This window comes from Lutra lutra, chromosome 3 (genome assembly GCF_902655055.1).
Source record: "Lutra lutra chromosome 3, mLutLut1.2, whole genome shotgun sequence".
NCBI lineage: Eukaryota > Metazoa > Chordata > Mammalia > Carnivora > Mustelidae > Lutra > Lutra lutra.
In genome coordinates, this window is record NC_062280.1 from 62,856,594 (window position 1) to 62,875,699 (window position 19,106).

At 35.3% G+C, this 19,106-nt stretch overlaps 2 protein-coding genes across 5 annotated transcripts in view; one reads left to right on the forward strand and one right to left on the reverse strand.

Annotated features, from left to right (window-relative positions):
- Positions 1-19,106, reverse strand: part of LOC125095498 (sodium channel protein type 3 subunit alpha) — a 1,188,574-nt gene that overhangs the window by 166,825 nt on the left and 1,002,643 nt on the right. The window lies entirely within an intron of this gene.
- The window catches only part of SCN2A (sodium voltage-gated channel alpha subunit 2), a 132,603-nt gene that overhangs the window by 13,871 nt on the left and 99,626 nt on the right, over positions 1-19,106 (forward strand). The window contains exon 2 of one of the 4 annotated variants that reach the window (XM_047721983.1): positions 18,045-18,144. The exons of the other annotated variants lie outside the window; for them this stretch is intronic. The gene's annotated coding sequence lies outside the window, so the exon portion shown is untranslated. The remainder of the gene's footprint in view (positions 1-18,044; positions 18,145-19,106) is intronic. 4 annotated transcript variants of the gene reach the window in all.

A 19,106-nucleotide genomic window follows, 5' to 3' on the forward strand; every position in this document is an offset into this window, starting at 1 on the left:
TTTTGTGGCCTAACAAAATCTATGCAAGAGTTTTGTGCAGACTTAAGAAGAATGTGTATTCTGTTGCTGTTTGATAGAATGTGTTATATATGTCTATTAGACCCATTAGGTCTAAAGTATGGGTCAAATCCATTATTTTCTTGTTGAGTTTTGTCTGGATGTTCTATCTGTCATTGAAGTGAGGTATTCAAATCTTCTACTATTATTGGATTGTCTGATTCTCCCTTTGGATCTGTTGTATTTGTTTAATATATTCAGGTGCTCTGATGTTGGATGTGTATATATTACAATTGCTGTATCTTCTTGATGAATTGACCCCTTTATCATTATATAATGACCTTCTTTGATTCTTGTTACTCTTTTTGTCTTAAAGTCTGTTTTGTCTGATATAAGCTCAGTGCTACAGCCATTTTTGATTTCTACTTGCATGGCATAACTTTTTCCATCCCTTCACTTTGAGTCTGTGTGTATCCTTAAAGATAAGCAAGTCTCTTATAGACAGCATATAGTTGGGTCCTGTTTGTTTGTTTGTTTGTTTTTATTTCAGCCACTATATGCTTTTTGATTGGAGAACTTAATCCATTTACATTCAGATAATTATGTTTATGTAGGACTTACCAGTGCCATTTTATTAGTTGTCTCCTGGGTCTTTTGTAGCTCCCTTCTTATTTTCTTCTTTTGCTGCCTTCCTTTGTGAAGTGGTGATTTTTTTTTCATTGTGTTGATATGCTATGCTTCCATTTAAGTTTGGTGAATCTACTATAGGTTTTGCTTTTTGGTTACCATGGAGCTTAATCTTTGTAATAGTCTATTTTGAGTTGATAACAACTTAACTTTAAATGCGTACAACAACTCTACCCTCTTACTCCCCTCTTTTATGATTTTAATGTCAAAATCTCTTTTTATAATGTGTATTCATTAACAAATTATGGTAGCTATAGTTATTTTCAATACTCCTGTCCTTTAAAATTTTATATTATAGTTATCAGTTAACACATTACCACATTACAGTGTTAGAGTATTCCAAATTTGATTATACATTTACTTTTACAATGTTATATATATTTTCATATGTTTTCATGTTACTATTAAGCATTCTTTCATTTCAAATTAAAGAACTCCTTTCAGTATTTAGTATTTCTTGTAATGAACTATCAACTTTTGTTTGTCTGGAAAAGTCTTTATTTCTCCTTCATTACTGAAGTATGATGCTGCTGAATATTCTTGGATGACATTTTCTTTTCTTTCAGCACTTGGAATATATCATTCCATTCTCTTTTGAATAACTATTGAAAGATATGAATTTAGTGCCATTGTATTACTGGTAAAGTCCCTGTTTCTGTATGTTGTTTCTGTTTCTTTCTGGTCTATATTACTTTGGGGCCCTCTCTTTGCTTATAGGATCCCCTTTAATATTTCCAGAAGGGCTGGTTTAGTGATCACAAATTCTTTTAGTTTCTGTTTGTCCTGGAAACTCTTTACCTCTCCTTCCATTCTGAATGAAAGCCTTGCTGGATAGTCTTGGCTGCATGCTTTTCTCATTTAGTACTCTGAATGTATCATGCCAGCACTTTCTGGCTTGCCAGATCTTTGTGGATAGGTCTGCTGCCAATCTAATGTTCTACCCATGTATTTTAAGGACCTCTTATATGTAGCTGCTTTCAGGATTTGTCTTCATATTGCTGAAATTTGCAGACTTCACTCTTAAATGTCAGGGTGTTCATCTATTTTTATTGATTTTGAGGGGACTCCTCTTACCTCCTGTTTCTCTTACCTCCTGAATGCCTGTTTCCTTCCCCACATTAGGGAGGTTCTCAGCTATGATTTGCTCAAATAAACCCTCTGTCACCCTCTCTCTTTCTTCTTCCTCTGGGACCCCAATAATGCTAATATTGTTTTGCTTTATAGTATCACTCATTTCTCGAGGCCTCCCCTCATGGTCCGTTAGTTGTTTTTCTCTCTTTTCTTCAGAGTCCTTCCTTTCCATCATTTTGTCTTCTATGTCACTCTCTTTTCTGCCTCATTTACCTTAGTGGTTAGAGCATCCATTTTTTTAGACTGCATGTCAGTTAAAACCTTCTTTAATTTGGCCAGATTAGATTTTATTTCTGCATTAAGAAATTCTCTAGTGTATTCTATGGTTTTTTCAAACTCAGCTAGTAACTTTATAATCATTATTCTGAATTCAATTTCTGACATTTTCCTTATATCCATATTGACAAGATCTATGGCAGAGTATTACCTTCTGGTACTTTCTTTTGCTGTGAATTTCTCCTTCTAGTCATTTTTTACAGAGCAGAATAGATGAATGAAAGAACAAAATCAAAACTATCAACTCCAACCCCAGCAAAATGCACACTGGACCAATCTGAAGAGGTCAGAAACCAAAAAAAAGAAAAGAAAAGAAAAAGGAAAAAAGAATATAATCTACCAAGTGGACAAACACAGGGTGATCTATTTGGTCTGGGGTGTATTTTGCTCTATTTTTCTGAAGACACTAAATCCCAAAATTGTGAAGGAATATATATGTATATAAAATTGAATACAGTGAAAGGAAGCCAAAAATGAAGAATATATCTATAAACTGTAAATGTAAAAATGAAAATTTAAAAAAAGACTGAAAAACAAACAGTTGATAAAATGAGAAGCTAAAAAGGAAAATGAGAACCTTGAAAAGGAAAAAAAAAATTTTTTTAAATGGAGACACCAAAGACTAAAGACCTCAAATTCTATAGTATTTTCCCCAGTACAGGAGTTTTTCATTTCTGAGTGATTCATAAACTTGGTATTTAACTGATGTTCCTGCTGGTCTTCTGGGGTGTCGGGGGCGGCTGTTGCACTGATTCTCAGGTGTTTTTGCCTGGCAGAATCACACCACCCCAATCAGGGGGCAGAGCTCAGTGTAAACTGCTTCAGGTTGCTCTATGTAGCTTTTGTTCTCTGAAGGCTTTTGCTGCTTTAGGAAATGAGAAAAAAAAAAAAAAAAGGAAAAATGGTTGTACCCTGTCTCTAGCTCCAGAGCTGAATGATTGCTGCCCCCACTCTTCAGTGTACTATCAGGAAAAAGCAGTCAATCCCTTTTGTTTACTTCAAACTCTGAAGACTGCTGCGGTACACACCCACACCAATCCTCCCAGGTGTGTGTGTGTGTGTGTGTGTGTGGAGGGCCAGGGTCTCGGGAGGTCCTGCAGCTTGTTGGACCCCTGCTTCTGGAGTAATTTCCTGATCATATATGCATCTGGGCACTCCTCCAAGGGGAAGGAGCAGGGTCTCCCAGCAGCTGTCACTTGCTGGGTCCCTGCTTGGAGAGTAGTGTCCGGATCATGCAGCGGTTTGCAATTTATGGCAACACCTAGCTGAGAGACCATGCCAAGGGTCATTAATTGTAGCCGGCTTCCCTGTTCCAGTGCTTGGGAACTATGCCAGCTCAGGCATCCTTGTTCTTTCTGTGACCCTGGGGATCCAGAGACCATGTTGTCCTACCTAGGATTCTGCCCCGCTTCACTTATCTGATCATCTTTCAGGCAGGGATATTCCTCACAGAAGCAGACTTCTAAAAGTTCCCATTTTGCACTTCACTGTTATATCACTTTCCAGTAGCTGGCTTAGGTAGGCCCCCTCCCCCCATAGTTTATCCTTCCATATATCCCCTCAGATTCATGTCTCCACATCTCCTGTCTTGCAAAAAGTGGTTGCCTTTCTATTTGTAGAATGCAGGAATTCTTTTCTTACTTCTCAGGTTGGATTCACAGGTGTTCAGCATGGTTTGATAGATAAGTAGCTGAATTCAAGGGACCAGATGAAATGTGGGTCCCCTATTCTTCTGTCATCTTTTTTAGAAACCATCTTTCAACTAACATCTTCTTTCATAAAGATAGAACCGTTTTCAAATGTACGTGTGAAAGCATAAGGAAAGTGCCATATCCATCCCACTTTCTTTGGCCTATAAAGTTTTTGGTGAGAAATCTGGTGGTTGACTAATGGAGGTTCCTTTATAGGTTACATTTTTTTTTTCTTTTTCTGCTTTTAGGATTTTGTCCTTGTCTCTGATTTTGACAGTTTTATTATAATGTTTCTTGGAGATAATTTTAGATTGAAATATCCAAATCTCCCCAGATTGGGAAATTCTCAACCATTATTCTGTTCCTTAGAGAACATCTCTTCTTTTGGACTCTAATAATGCACACATTGTTTCTTTTCATGGTATCTCAGAGATCATGTAGGTTTTCTTTTTTTTATATATAATTTTTAAAAATTTTTTATAAACATATAATGTATTATTAGCCCCAGGGGTACAGGTCTGTGTCATGTAGACTTTCTTTACTCTCTTCTTTTTTCTTCTTCTTTTTTTTTTTTTTTTTGATTAACATATAATTTATTATTTGATTCAGGGGTACAGGTCTGTGACTCATCAGTCTTACACAATTCACAGCATTCACCATAGCACATCATTCTCTTTTCTTTATTCTCCTCTAAACAGATAATTTTAAGTTTCTTATCTTCTCATTCACAGATTCATTCTTCTCTTTGGCCTGGTCAGGTGTTGATGTACTTTATTGCATTTTTCATTTCATTTGATTATTTTTTGTGTCTACCACTCTTTTTTTGTCATCTACTCAAGATTCTCTCTTACTGGTGCCTTGGAAGTTCACACAGGGAAACAATTGATGTCTGAGAGTGTGGGGGATATGTGTGAGGCATTCAGGCTAGTTGCAGAGATCCATGGGTGATGCTTTCCCAGCAGCAGAGTCTACAGTGTAACCATCAGGGACCATGTCCCTTAAAGACCTCTGATAATGTTATCAGCTACACTCCTCCTAATCTCATCCCTCCCCCTTGTCATGGAACTTTCAGTTTAGTAATCTAGATTCTTCAAGGGAGAAAGGATTCTCTTTGGCAATGTCCTACACAGTTGAGGAAGTCAAGCAAACACTCATCTGCCCTCCCCCTTTCCCATGGGAGAAATAGCTGGGAATGTCACAGTCCTAAGCTATGCTACCTTGGGGGAAGGATGGTACAGGCAAATTCAAGCTGTTCCTCTTATTCACTCCAGTACATTCCAAATTTTTTTTTTCCACTGGAATGCTAGAAATTCTCTCCTGGAAATGGGCTTTCTTGTCCATGGGTGACTTCCCATGTCAGCGTTCTTCAGGTATTCCTGGACTATGGCTGAGAGGGACCTGAACCAGTTCATGGGCTTCTGCAGGAGCCACAAGTGGTAATGAGGTCTCTCTGCCTATTATTTGATGCACAGATTGTAAGACTTGAGTGCCTTGGGATATGGTACTGGATCCCACAACTCCCATGGAGGCACTTTTGTTCAGGGATGGATACCAAAATTTTGTTGTGCAAGTTTGAGAAGGAAATATGAAGGATGACTTATGATGTTGACATCATTAGGATATAATTGAAATTACTCAATTTATTTCTCCTAAAGAGTGTTCATGCATGTCTTCTTCTAAGTGTCAGCTTAGATACTTGTTTTTGTTAAATACCTAATGTCTTCATTACTTTATTTATAGAAAGTTTCCTCTAAATAAATATGCCAACTGGCTAGAAAATGGATCACTTTCCATTTGATCTTATACTGAACATAGCTTCCACTATTTTTCTGTCTTCAATATATTCCAAGGTTTCTGTGAAAAATTTTTGAAATGTATGTGAACTTTTGTCCTAATTAGATCTAACTCAAATATCACTTCTTTTGTAATGCTCTCTCTGATGTTTTCATATGGAAAGTCACATTTTCCTCTGTACTTCCATTGCATCCTGCAGCTGTCTCTCACTTGTCATAATGTGGACTAGTCGAATATATGCTTACCTGGGTCATCTTTCTTATGAAATTGTGCACTGTATAAAGATAGACATTGTGTCATATAGTTCTACTGAGCTACCCAGTATCTACACATACTGCCTTCCATAGGAGGTGATCAATATGTCTGCTGAGCTTTAGTCATTTAAAACTTCAATTGGGATACTATTTGAAATTTCTTACTTTCACAGCATAACTATTTTCTGTTTCAAGTGACTTCTTAAAATAGCTCTCTGCAATTTGCTTTATGATAACTCCTTCAAATATCTTTTAAAATTACTGTTTTAGTAGACTACATAGTTCTTTGTAGAAGGATATAGATTAAGCATATACTAAATTTCCAGAGAAAACTTAAATAATAAATATAATTGTGGGAAGGTCTCTCTGTCTCCCATACACATTTTCAATTTCCAATTCTCATTCATAATGAATTCTATTACTCCACGAGTAGTTAACTTTTATAACCAATAACAGAATTATGATATGATACTATATGTGGAAAACCCAAAAGACTCCACTCCAAAACTGCTAGAACTTGTACAGGAATTCAGTAAAGTGTCAGGATATAAAATCAATGCACAGAAATCAGTTGCATTTCTCTACACCAACAACAAGACAGAAGAAAGAGAAATTAAGGAGTCCATCCCATTTACAATTGCACCCAAAACTATAAGATACCTAGGAATAAACCTAACCAAAAGACTAAGAATCTATACTCAGAAAACTATAAAGTACTCATGAAAGAAATTGAGGAAGACACAAAGAAATGGAAAAATGTTCCATGCTCCTGGATTGGAAGAATAAATATTGTGAAAATGTCTATGCTACCTAAAGCAATCTACACATTTAATGCAATTCCTATCAAAGTACCATCCATTTTTTTCAAAGAAATGGAACAAATAATCCTAAAATTTATATGGAACCAGAAAAGACCGCGAATAGCCAAAGGAATATTGAAAAAGAAAGCCAAAGTTGGTGGCATCACAATTCCGGACTTCAAGCTCTATTACAAAGCTGTCATCATCAAGACAGCATGGTACTGGCACAAAAACAGACACATAGATCAATGGAACAGAATAGAGAGCCCAGAAATGGACCCTCAACTCTATGGTCAACTCATCTTCAACAAAGCAGGAAAGAATGTCCAATGGAAAAAAGACAGCCTCTTCAATAAATGGTGTTGGGAAAATTGGACAGCCACATGCAGAAAAATGAAATTGGATCATTTCCTTACACCACACACGAAAATAGACTCAAAATGGATGAAGGATCTCAATGTGAGAAAGGAATCCATCAAAATCCTCGAGGAGAACACAGGCAGCAACCTCTTCGACCTCAGCCGCAGCAACATCTTCCTAGGAACATCACCAAAGGCAAGGGAAACAAGGGCAAAAATGAACTTTTGGGATTTTATCAAGATCAAAAGCTTTTGCACAGCAAAGGAAACAGTTAACAAAACCAAAAGACAAGTGACAGAATGGGAGAAGATATTTGCAAATGACATATCAGATAAAGGGCTAGTGTCCAAAATCTATAAAGAACTTAGCAAACTCAACACCCAAAGAACAAATAATCCAATCAAGAAATGGGCAGAGGACATGAACAGACATTTCTGCAAAGAAGACATTCAGATGGCCAACAGACACATGAAAAAGTGCTCCATATCACTCGGCATCAGGGAAATACAAATCAAAACCACCATGAGATATCACCTCACACCAGTCAGAATGGCTAAAATGAACAAGTCAGGAAATGACAGATGCTGGCGAGGATGCGGAGAAAGGGGAACCCTCCTACACTGTTGGTGGGAATGCAAGCTGGTGCAACCACTCTGGAAAACAGCATGGAGGTTCCTCAAAAAGTTGAAAATAGAACTACCCTATGACCCAGCAATTGCACTGCTGGGTATTTACCCTAAAGATACAAACGTAGTGATCCGAAGGGGCACGTGCACCCGAATGTTTATAGCAGCAATGTCTACAACAGCCAAACTATGGAAAGAACCTAGATGTCCATCTACAGACGAATGGATAAAGAAGATGTGGTATATATACACAATGGAATACTATGCAGCCATCAAAAGAAATGAAATCTTGCCATTTGCAACGACGTGGATGGAACTAGAGGGTATCATGCTTAGCGAAATAAGTCAATCGGAGAAAGACAACTATCATATGATCTCCCTGATATGAGGGAGAGGAGATGCAACATGGGGGTTGAGGGGGTAGGAGAAGAGTAAATGAAACAAGATGGGATTGGGATGGAGACAAACCATAAGTGACTCTTAATCTCACAAAACAAACTGAGGGTTGATGGGGGGAGGGGGTTGGGAGAGGGGGGTGGGGTTATGGATATTGGGGAGGGTATGTGCTATGGTGAGTGCTGTGAAGTGTGTAAACCTGGCGATTCGCAGACCTGTACCCCTGGGGATAAAAATATATGTTTATAAAGCTGTAAAAAAAAAAAAAAAAAAAAAAAAAAAAAGAAAGGATGAATACCCAAGTTTTGTAGCAACATGGACAGGACTGGAAGAGATTATGCTGAGTGAAATAAGTCAAGCAGAGAGAGTCAATTATCATATGGTTTCACTTATTTGTGGAGCATAACAAATAGCATGGAGGACAAGGGGAGATGGAGAGGAGAAGGGAGTTGAGGGAAATTGGAAGGGGAGGTGAACCATGAGAGACTATGGACTCTGAAAAACGATCTGAGAATTTTGAAGGGGTGGGGGGTGGGAGGTTGGGGGCACCGGGTGGTGGGTATTGTAGAGGGCACGGATTGCATGGAGCACTGGGTGTGGTTCAAAAATAATGAATACTGTTATGCTGAAAAAATAAAAAATTAATAATAAAAAAAAATAACAGAATTAATCAACAATAGTCACACGCACATGTACACACAAACACAAAAATATCCATTCTATCTCTTCCAGTCATCATTATCTATCCTCAAAAATGCAACATAGCAAATAAAATGGCCTAGCTCCTATAGAAGTTAGTAAAATATACATTATAGTACTCTTTTGACATCATGATTATAGAGAATGTATATTTTGTACGCTATTTCAAATCCTTAATTGCAGAATTGTTTCAAGTAACACCTTACTCAGCCAATATATTTAAGCTCATTTTCTCCTGAGCTCCTGGTTTCTTAGATTCCTAACCTTGGCTAACTCTTCAAAAAAATTCTGCTCTTTATTAAAGACCAGAAAGAGTATAAATGAAGCAAGGTATAATTTAAAAGTCAATATAATACATTTTACAATTCAAAACATTCTAAAATGTGAATGGATTTGGGCTATATTTTAGTATACAATATTTTAGTTTTTGTGACAATGTTTCTAGCAAATTAAGGGAAGTGATATTTCATGAGCTAATGTTCTTTATAGCAAGTAACAGAAACAGACTAAGGAAAATATTACTAAAAAAAATAATCTGGGTATAGAGTAGCTCATGGACATGGATTCAGAAAGGACATGCATGCAGATTTTCCAATATATAGATGGTAAGAACCAGTGGAACATTGGTGATTCTAAAAGGAAGTGTCAGAAAACAAACACTACAAGCTACATCAATAATAATTTTTTAAAAAGTCAATGGGGGTATATTTTTACATTTAGACTTTCAATGAAAACATAAAACTTTTGTCTCAGGGATTTAATGCAAAGTTTTGCGTATGTTGATATGTTGGGTATCTTCTAGTCTGGTGATTCTGTTAACCTTGCATGGCATAAAATTCTTCATGGTAGTTTGGCAAATGAGAATTGATTAGAGAATCCTTAATTCCTTTCGACTAGCCACTGATAAGTCGGTCAAATTGAATAGAAAAACTAACTTCTCTACTGCATTTCTTTTGAATTACAATATAATTTAATATGTGTTAGCTTTACACTTAGTGGTTCCTGGGAATAAAAGGATAGGTTAAAAGTGGGGAAAGAGAAAGACATAGGGAAAGAGAGAGAAAGACAGAAAGAGAGAGAGAGAAAGAAGGAGGGAGGAAAGAAGGAAGGAAAAGAGGAAACTTAAAGATACAGATTTTTGTGTGCGATTTTCAGTTTGTAAACTAAGAACTTTCATAGCCTTTTGTAGTAGGCTGTATGGTGGCCCCAAAGTTGTCCATGCCCTAGTATTCCGGGAACCCTGTGAATGTTACTCTGTATGGCAAAAGAGTTCGCAGATGTGATTAAGATAAGGATCTGGAGATAGGGAGATTATCCTGAATTATCTGGATGAGCACTAAATATAATTACAAGAATTCTTACAAGAGGAAGGCAGAGGGATATTTAAGTATAGAACAAGTAGGAGACAGGATGATAGAAGCAAGAGGTTGTAATAATGCAAGGGAGGATTCACAGACCAAAGAATGTACATGACCTCAGGAGCTAGAAAACTGGGAAACATATCCTAACACTTTGGTGTCAGCCCAGTAAAACTCATTTCTGACTTCTGATCTCCAGAACTGTAAAGGAATAATTTGTGTTATTTAAGCCACCAAGTTTGTGTTGATTTGTTATAGCAGCCATAGGAATCTAGTACACTTTGTTATTTAAGTATAAAATGACTAGGGCATTGAGCAAATTAGAATCCTTAATGCTAATAACTTGTATTTTTTCTATGTAACTCAATTTTTGATGATTTAGAGGAAGATACTACATCAAATATTACCAGTGAGCATCTGTCATTTGTTCTTTAAAAGCTAATTTAAGGGGGCGCCTGGGTGGCTCAGTGGGTTAAGCCGCTGCCTTCGGCTCAGGTCATGATCTCAGAGTCCTGGGATCGAGCCCCACATCGGGCTCTCTGCTTAGCAGGGAGCCTGCTTCCTCCTCTCTCTCTGCCTGCCTCTCTGCCTGCTTGTGATCTCTCTGTCAAATAAATAAATAAAAAATCTTAAAAAAAAAAAAAAAGCTAATTTAAGGAGCATGTTGTCAACTTTATAGCCAAAGGGAGAAGACTAATTTTCAGATTTATTGATGGCCACCTAGTGAACTGAAGCATAGGTTGAATTATCATATTAAACTCATATTTCCAATCATTACTTAGAAATATATTTGGGGCATTTGTGGTTTGGATTAACAGATAGACCCAAATAGTAGCAACTGATAGCATATAATGAAAGATTATAGTCATACTTTTAAACAAAAAAGATGGTTTGAAAAATGATGATGGCCTAATAGCTGTACTGGATACATATAATTTGTTCCTCTGTTCTAGTTACACCATATTCTGAGACCTGGTATGTTCCTTGCTGGCCCCTATCAAGAGGTACCCTTAACCTGTGGTTTCTGGCTGAAATGACCAAAGATAGTCACCAGCAGGGACTGGAGGGTTGGAAGGTTGGAAGAGAATGAAGTTAGGGTATTTATTCCTCACATTCCTCCCTTCCGGATTGCTATGGTATAATGTGAAGGCCATAGTTCCTGCCAAGGAACTCCTACTCCTTCCTGATTACAATATCATTTCTTCCTCTTGCTTTTTACTGCTGCTAGCCCTGGGGTAGTATAGCACTTTGTTGGTTTCCCTTAAACCTAACAGGCATTATGAATAGTCTTCTTGTGTGTGTGTTTTCATCCCTGAATTAAATTCTTTTGTGTTATCTATTTTTCCACCAAAAAAAAAAAAATTCACCATAATATAGGCATTAGTGAAACAATTGATATGACTCAGATTATTTGATTTTTACAGTGACCTTGTGCGTTAGATACTATTTTAACCAAACTTAAAATATGAGAATACTGAAAAATATAAAATTTAAATAACTTGATGATCACATAGCTAAGAACTGTCTAAGCCAAAATAGATTCCAGTGAATTTGACTCCAGAGCTGATCTTAGATGTAGTAGTACAAGAATTAATATGATTTTAAAGATAATCTCATATGTTTGGTATCTATATAAATCTCATTGACAAGACTTAAGTACATAAAAAAATAGGATAAATAGAAACATGTCAGGAAAATTTAATTTATAAGTAATAAAACTAACACAGACAACACAGAGATCTGGATTTGGAAATAGTCTGTTACATGCACTGTTCATATCTGAATGCTTCCAGATGCTATTTAATATCATAATTCTTATGAAAATGGAAATGAGAGGTACAGTATTTTCTGCCATATACAAAGAAAGCCTTTTATTAATACAAATATGTCATACAAATTAATTGAAATAGATAATGTACTTGCTGTCTGTGATCATTTTTCAGTGACCAGAAACAGATAAATTAGATTAAAATGAAAAAAAATTTCTAAAGATTTGTTAATAAAATTAATAAATGTGTTTCACTTACTAATTAAAAAAATGCATTTAAAGCAAAAAGATGAAAAAATATTTACAGAGAAAATTTTGCTTATCTCACATAGGAGTATGACAAAAATGACATCAGAGTGTATTGTTATTCCATCTATAGAAACTAGAAGAGAAGATGACAGATATTTTTTTAAATCCCTCATTGTCTCCTACCTGCCATTCCTAACCTTTATATTCAAAATAGTCTTCCCACCTATATATCTGTTAGTAAAATAATCTTTCTTCCCTGAAGTTTATGAAATTCTTTCTGACATGATGTGGTTTTGACGCTGCCATTTTGATCTGCATAATATACCTTGCAGATGGATTTGTGATAACATCACTAATAGGCCACTTATAGCATATAACAAGGGTCACACACTATGGACTTTTTAAAGCCTCTTTTGTTTAAAATAGTTGGGAAAAAGGGAAGACTATTTTTTGACATGTAGATAAAACAGGAAATTTGAACTTAGCGTCCAGAAATAAGGTTTTATTGAAGCATCCATGTTTATTTGTTCATGTGTTGTCGATGGCTGTTTTCATGCTACTAGGACAGAGATGCATAGCTGCAGCAGAGACCCTATAGCCCATGAGCCTAAAACATTCACTAAATGGCTCTTTTAGAAATTGAGCAGCAGACCTCTGGCCCATATACTCTCATTGTACTAATTGTGAAGTATAGGTATTTGACGGTATTTAAACATCTGGATGAATGAATTTATGCAGTAAAATATATGTATAGGTATATCTACATTACAGGTATAGCCTATTACTTTTTCTATTTTTTCAGTTGATTTTTTCAGCTTTTCTATGTATATAATTTTATTTGTAGATAATTGTGTTAATTATATCTACTATTTTCCAATACTCCTTTTTAAAAAGTTTTTATTTAATTCCAGTCAGTTAACTTACAGTGTTATATTAGTTTCAGGTGTACAATATAGTACAATATAGATTCAACAATTTCATAGTCACTTGGTGCTTATCACTCCTTAATCCCCATCACCTATTTAACCCATCCCCCCTCCCCTCTGGTAACTATCTGTTTGTTCTCTATAGGTAAGAGTCTGTTTTTTTGGTTTGCCTTTCTTTTTCTTTGTTTTGTTTCTTAAATTCCACATATGAGTGAAATCATATGGTACTTGTCTTTCTCTGACTGACTTATTTCACTTAGCATTATAGTGTCTAGCTCATCCGTGTTATTGCAACTTCATTCTCCTTTATGCATTCATCAATTGATGGATACTTGGGCTGCTTCCATATCTTGGCTATTGTAAATAATGCTACTGTAAACATAGGAATATATGTATCCCTTTGAATTACTGGTTTTATATTCTTTGGGTAAATACCTGGTAGTGCAATTGATGGATCGTAGGGTAGTTCTATTTTTAACTCTTTGAGGAGCCTCCATGCTGTTTTCCAGAGGAGCTGCCCCAGTTTGCATTCCACACACTATTTGCCCTTCCTTTTCTCCAAGAGCAGCCCCAATGTCCTCTAAACTCTCCCAGAGTCAAGTATGCTGACCTTTAAAACCAGGCTTTAAGCCCCACTGGTTGCAAGAACTCACAAAATACAAGCTCTCTCACTTTCCAAGCCAACTGCTGTGGAGATTTGTTTTCTCCATGTTCTTCCCCTGTGTGTTAATCTGTCTCTTGCCCTTCTCTGTGACCAAAGCCCCCGCCCCACTGTAGTAGCCACCATCCGTTTCTCTCCCAAGCTAAGTCTCCACACTTCTACCTTCTTCGATATGGCCTCTTTTCTACATTTAGTTGTGGAGTGTGTTCTGCCAGTCTTGAGGTTGATTTCTGGAGTATTTAGGATGCTTGGATATTTATCTGGTTTTTTTCATAGGACAAGGTGAGCCTAGGATCCTCCTACTCTGCCCCATCTTCTTCTCCCTGATTTTCAACACTTATACTAATCAGGTTTCCTCTAGCTATTTACAATCAGTGCCTTTTCCTAATTATACTGGCAGATTTTCTTGGAAAAATCAATAGTGGAAAATATCTAGCTTTTTTTAACTTTGATATGAATATTTATAATGTTTCATCACTAAAATATATTTAAATCAGTACCCATAGTGATACAATTGTATCAAAGTAAGTTTTATTTGAGACAGACTTTATCATGTGAGGAGGTTTCTTTTATTTCTCTTTAGAAATAACATTTATAATAATTGGCAAGTAAATATAAGACTTATTAAATTCTTTTTTCACATCTGGATTTGGTTATATTCTTTATTGATCCATTGACATAATCAATTTCATGAATATATTTTCTAATATTACATCATTTTAAAATTCCTACCTTGGGTTTTTTTGGGGGGGTGTATTATTTTATTAAGTAGATGAATTTTATTTCAGATTTTTATGTCTGTATTTACTAGTGGCATTGGCTGTAGATTTAATTTTTTAAAAAGATTTTATTTATTTACTTGACAGAGAAAGACAGGCCAGAAGCAGAGGGAGTGGGAGAGAGAGAAGCAGACTCCTTGCTCCACTACGCACCCCTGTAGATTTAATTTTTGGTAAAGTTTTGCTCTCAAATTTTTATTTTTCCTGAAAAACCTTTTGGGTGATTTTCTATTTTTCTATTTTTGAGCCATTTTTTGAGTGTTTTTTATTATAATTGGAATGGAGTTGATGCACATTTTGTTTCAGGTGTACAGCATAGGAATTGGACAAGTCCATACAATATGCTGAGTCAGTTTTTAAAATGCAGAAATGAAGTGCCTCTAGATAATGTCAGTTTTATTTCCTAGAAGATACCCATAACTCATTGATAACATGATACCTTATTATTATTTTAAAGTAGTTTTTAAAAATAAAATTTAAATTAAAAAATTTTTAAATAAAGTAGTTTTATATTTTTTCAATTTATTTTCTTATAATTTGTCTGATCAGTTTTTTTATACCATTTTGACATTTTCACTTTCATATGTTAACCATTTCACAGAAAATTGTAAAGACTTATAAATTTCAAAATAAGTTTTATAGGTTTAATGTATTATAGTCAAAACATATAGGTTAGGTCTAGAAATTCTACCTTTTAGAATTCATCAAGGTAGGATTTTTTAATCACTTGTTTGTTTTCTGCTGCTTTGTTACTATGTAATTGATTAAGTTTATAAATTATATAGAACAAAGTTTGTTACATAATTATTAAAATAACAATAATAATTTGTTTAAAATTTAATGCATTTAATGCCTTTGTTTTCATATTTCATCTTTCAAAAACTGAGACAAATGAATTTGTCTTTTCCAGTTATGTTGAACTTCTAATAGTTTTGCATAATAATATACTATTATTAGCTTTATAAATTTATGACTGTATTTTATTGAAGTATTTACCTTTATAAGTATTAAATTATCTTATTTATCTATTTAAGTCATTTTTTGCCTTGAAATATATTTTGTCTCTAATAACATTGCAAGCTCTACATTTTTGTTTGTATTTGCCTGATATATTTTTTGCCCATTTTTTATTTTTAATTTTGGCAACTTGTTTCATGCTTCTTTTAAATAAACAGCATCTGTTCAACTTTTTCTTTGTGATCTAATTTGGTATTTTTTGTTATTTAATGTGAATAAAGCAATTCACAATTTGTTATCATAAATGTTAGGTATATTTGGTCTCTCTTCTCACAACTTGTTTTGTGGTTTCTATTTTTATCCTTTATTCTTTTTCCTGATTTGCTTATGGTCTACATCAACTATATTTTTTTCCTTTTTATCTTTTTTCTCTTATTTTTTTTCCCCTAGTTATTTGGAATGCATAGAGGGCCTTGTTTTTTACTGCATTATTTTAAAAGAAATTGTCAGCATCTTAAATGAAGATACTTACTATTGCCATCTATATGAAATATTTTTTCCTTCCTTGTCCAACTATTTCCTAGTTTTTCAAAGAATTATTTTAAAAGAATTATTTGGGGGTGCCTGTGTGGCTCAGTTGTTAAACGTCTGCCTTCAGCTCAGGTCATATTTCCAGGGTCCTGCGATCGAGTCCTACATTGAGCCCTGCATCGAGCCCCATATCAAGTCCCATATCGGGCTCCCAGCTCAGTGGGAAGCCTGCTTCTCCCTCTCCCACTCTCCCTGCCCGTAGTCCCTCTCTCGTGTTTCTCTCTGTCAAATAAATAAATAAAATCTTTTAAAAAAAGGAATTATTTGGTATTTCATACTAATTTAAAGAAATATTCTTTATAAGTGTATTATTTTGTTACCACGCTTGCAACAGTGATTTAAATATAGCCCTATGGCTTAACTCTATGTCCTGAGTTTTATATTACAATTTCCCCAATATTTCCATTATCTTTTATAGAGCTGAAGTATACGTTAAAATCATCTTTTTATAAAGGATACATTGATGATATATTTCTTAACCTCTTGCTATGTGAGAATGTTTCTCAAGTGCCATTATATAGGAATGGCAATTGTAGGTGGAAGATAATACACAGCCAGAGTTTTGCTTGTGTTTTCCCCTCCTTGGAAACTAACCATTTTTTCCTTACCAGGAACGTGAAGGATTTGAATTTTTATTTATTTGTTTACCTTTCCTGTCTTAGTAGGATATGTCTAGATTTAGAGTTATTTTCATTAATTTGCCTGTATTCAATGACCCTTTTTGATTTATAGACTCTTGATATAAAGACTGTAGTCTTTCTTGAGATTAGAAATTATTACAACTATGTTGGCTTTGGTTTCTCCTTCTGAGATTACTATATTTAATTATAGCATCTTCTGGTCTTTGTCATTCATATGTGTGTGTGTGTGTGTGTGTGTGTATGATATTCATTTATATTTTTTCTTCTTTTTTCTCTTAAATCTGTAAAAACTTCTTTAGTTTGTCCTCTAGTTAACAGACTTAATTTTCTGCATTTTCAAACCTGCGGATTACTGTTTATATTGTACTATGAATTTACCATGCAGTCCAATTGGACTTTCTTGCTGCTAGCTTTATTTGCGTATTTAAAATGTTCTCTTGGGGTGCCTGGGTGGCTCAATCAGTTAAGCATCCAACTTTTGGTTTCAGTTCAGATCAGGATCTCAGGGTCATGAGATGGTGCTCCACATTGGGCTTATGCACTGGGCATGGAACCTGCTTGAGATTCTCTCTCCCTCTCTCCCTCTCCCTCTGTATCTCCCCTCCAAAAATATTAAACAAAAATAAAATGTCTTCTTAATCTTAATCAGAGTATATTTCAATATTAAAATGTCCTCTTCTTTTTGTAGTAATTATGTTTCATAAGGAGTTATCTGCAACATTATAAGGAATATGCCCCCTATTTTGAACAACGACCTCTTTTTATATGTCTGATTTTTTTCTGCTTACTCATCCTTACAGATAATATTCTATGCTGTAAAACACTGGGATTTGAGATGGTTCTATCAGGTACTGGTTTCCTATAAACATCTAAAAATCTTTTAGGTAAAAGAGAGAGCTTTAAATTCCCAGTTGCTTTAACTTTGCCAGTTCAAAGGTCCAGTGGCCTAAGGAAAATAGGAGCTAATCACAGCAGGGACTATGTAGATTTGGCAGCCAGGAATACTCTTGGGAAGTGATGCATTATTTCCTGAACTCATTTGCCTTCATGGGGAGCAGTATTCCTGTTCTTTGTCTGGCATGGCTATCTGCACCTGTTGTAAGCTGTGCATACACTTTGCCATCTGGCAAACATCTCAGAAATATTGGTGATATTCTCAATGCCCTACTGCTTCTGCAAAACTTACTCTTGCTCTAACCCTTGCGGTAGAATCCAGTTGTGGTCATAATGCTCTATAGGCACATTTTTCATTTATTTCTGAATTAAGCTGATCTTCCTTATGCCCACAATCCTGGATATATTTGGTTTTCTTTTTGTCAGCTCCTGTGGACTATTCTTGAAAAAGATACTTCCTTCCTAGTTGCCAACAATGACCCACGTTTTCCTTCCTCAACTCATTTCAGAGTATGGAATGCTCTTTTCACTTGAATCTGGCAAATGAGAGGATGGTGAGTTGGAAGGAGAATGATGAGATGTCTGTGATTGACAGACTTTCACTCAAAAGTAAGTGCCTTCAAATCCTAAGATTATTCATGAGTAAAGAGATATAATGACATATTCACTGACTCTAATAAATAGATACTTTTATTTACTTAATGGAAAACAATTTCTATTTTTATAATCTTTCAGTTCAAATTACTTCTGTTATCTTTCTTTTTTTAATCTTTCTTTTTAAAAAACTCATAACTTTTTCTTTTCTTCCGATATAATAAATTATTACCAGTGAAAAGAGGACTGAACTAAGAGCCAGAAAAACAGCGCTGGTCCCAGATCTGATGCTAACTATCTATACTCTGAAATTCTATAAGCTTCAATTTTATCATCCTTAAAATGAAAGAAATAGACTACCTCTCTAAAGCGCCTTCTAGCTCTATAATTCTTCAAGTTCACATTAATGGAACCGTTGCTAGACTGAATCCACACTTAAAAATCTATATAAGGTAGATCAACAAGGAGGGATGAAATTAATTCCTTGTTTAAAAGACAAGAGTTGGCTCAGCACTTTGGTTCTAGATTACTAGTAAAACAGAATTTATAGACTAGCTAACTAATGTGCTATTCAATGGGATATTCTTGGCTTCCCCCTATTAACTTTCTCTGTCCTATCAACCTCATATTGTTTGCAAAAGAAGATATGCCAACTACCTCAAGTGAGGGGTATACTTGTGGGAGTAATTCGGGGAATGCACCTTGGGGATCTTTTCTGCAGCAGATTGTCTCTCACAGATAATATTGCTCTAGTTCTGTTACCTTTCCTCACACCTTGCCTGATCATCCCCACCACTTCAGTCACTATGTATAGGATGTGGAATGTGTTTTGGATTTTTGATAAAGAGAAAAGGGATTATCTTTCACTCTTAAGTGTTGATTTGTAGTAAATGGTAATTTATTATTACTGTTACTATTTCTCTGGGTATTTTCTTAATCCATACAATGAAAAGTAGCTTTTGAGTGTTTTGATTATC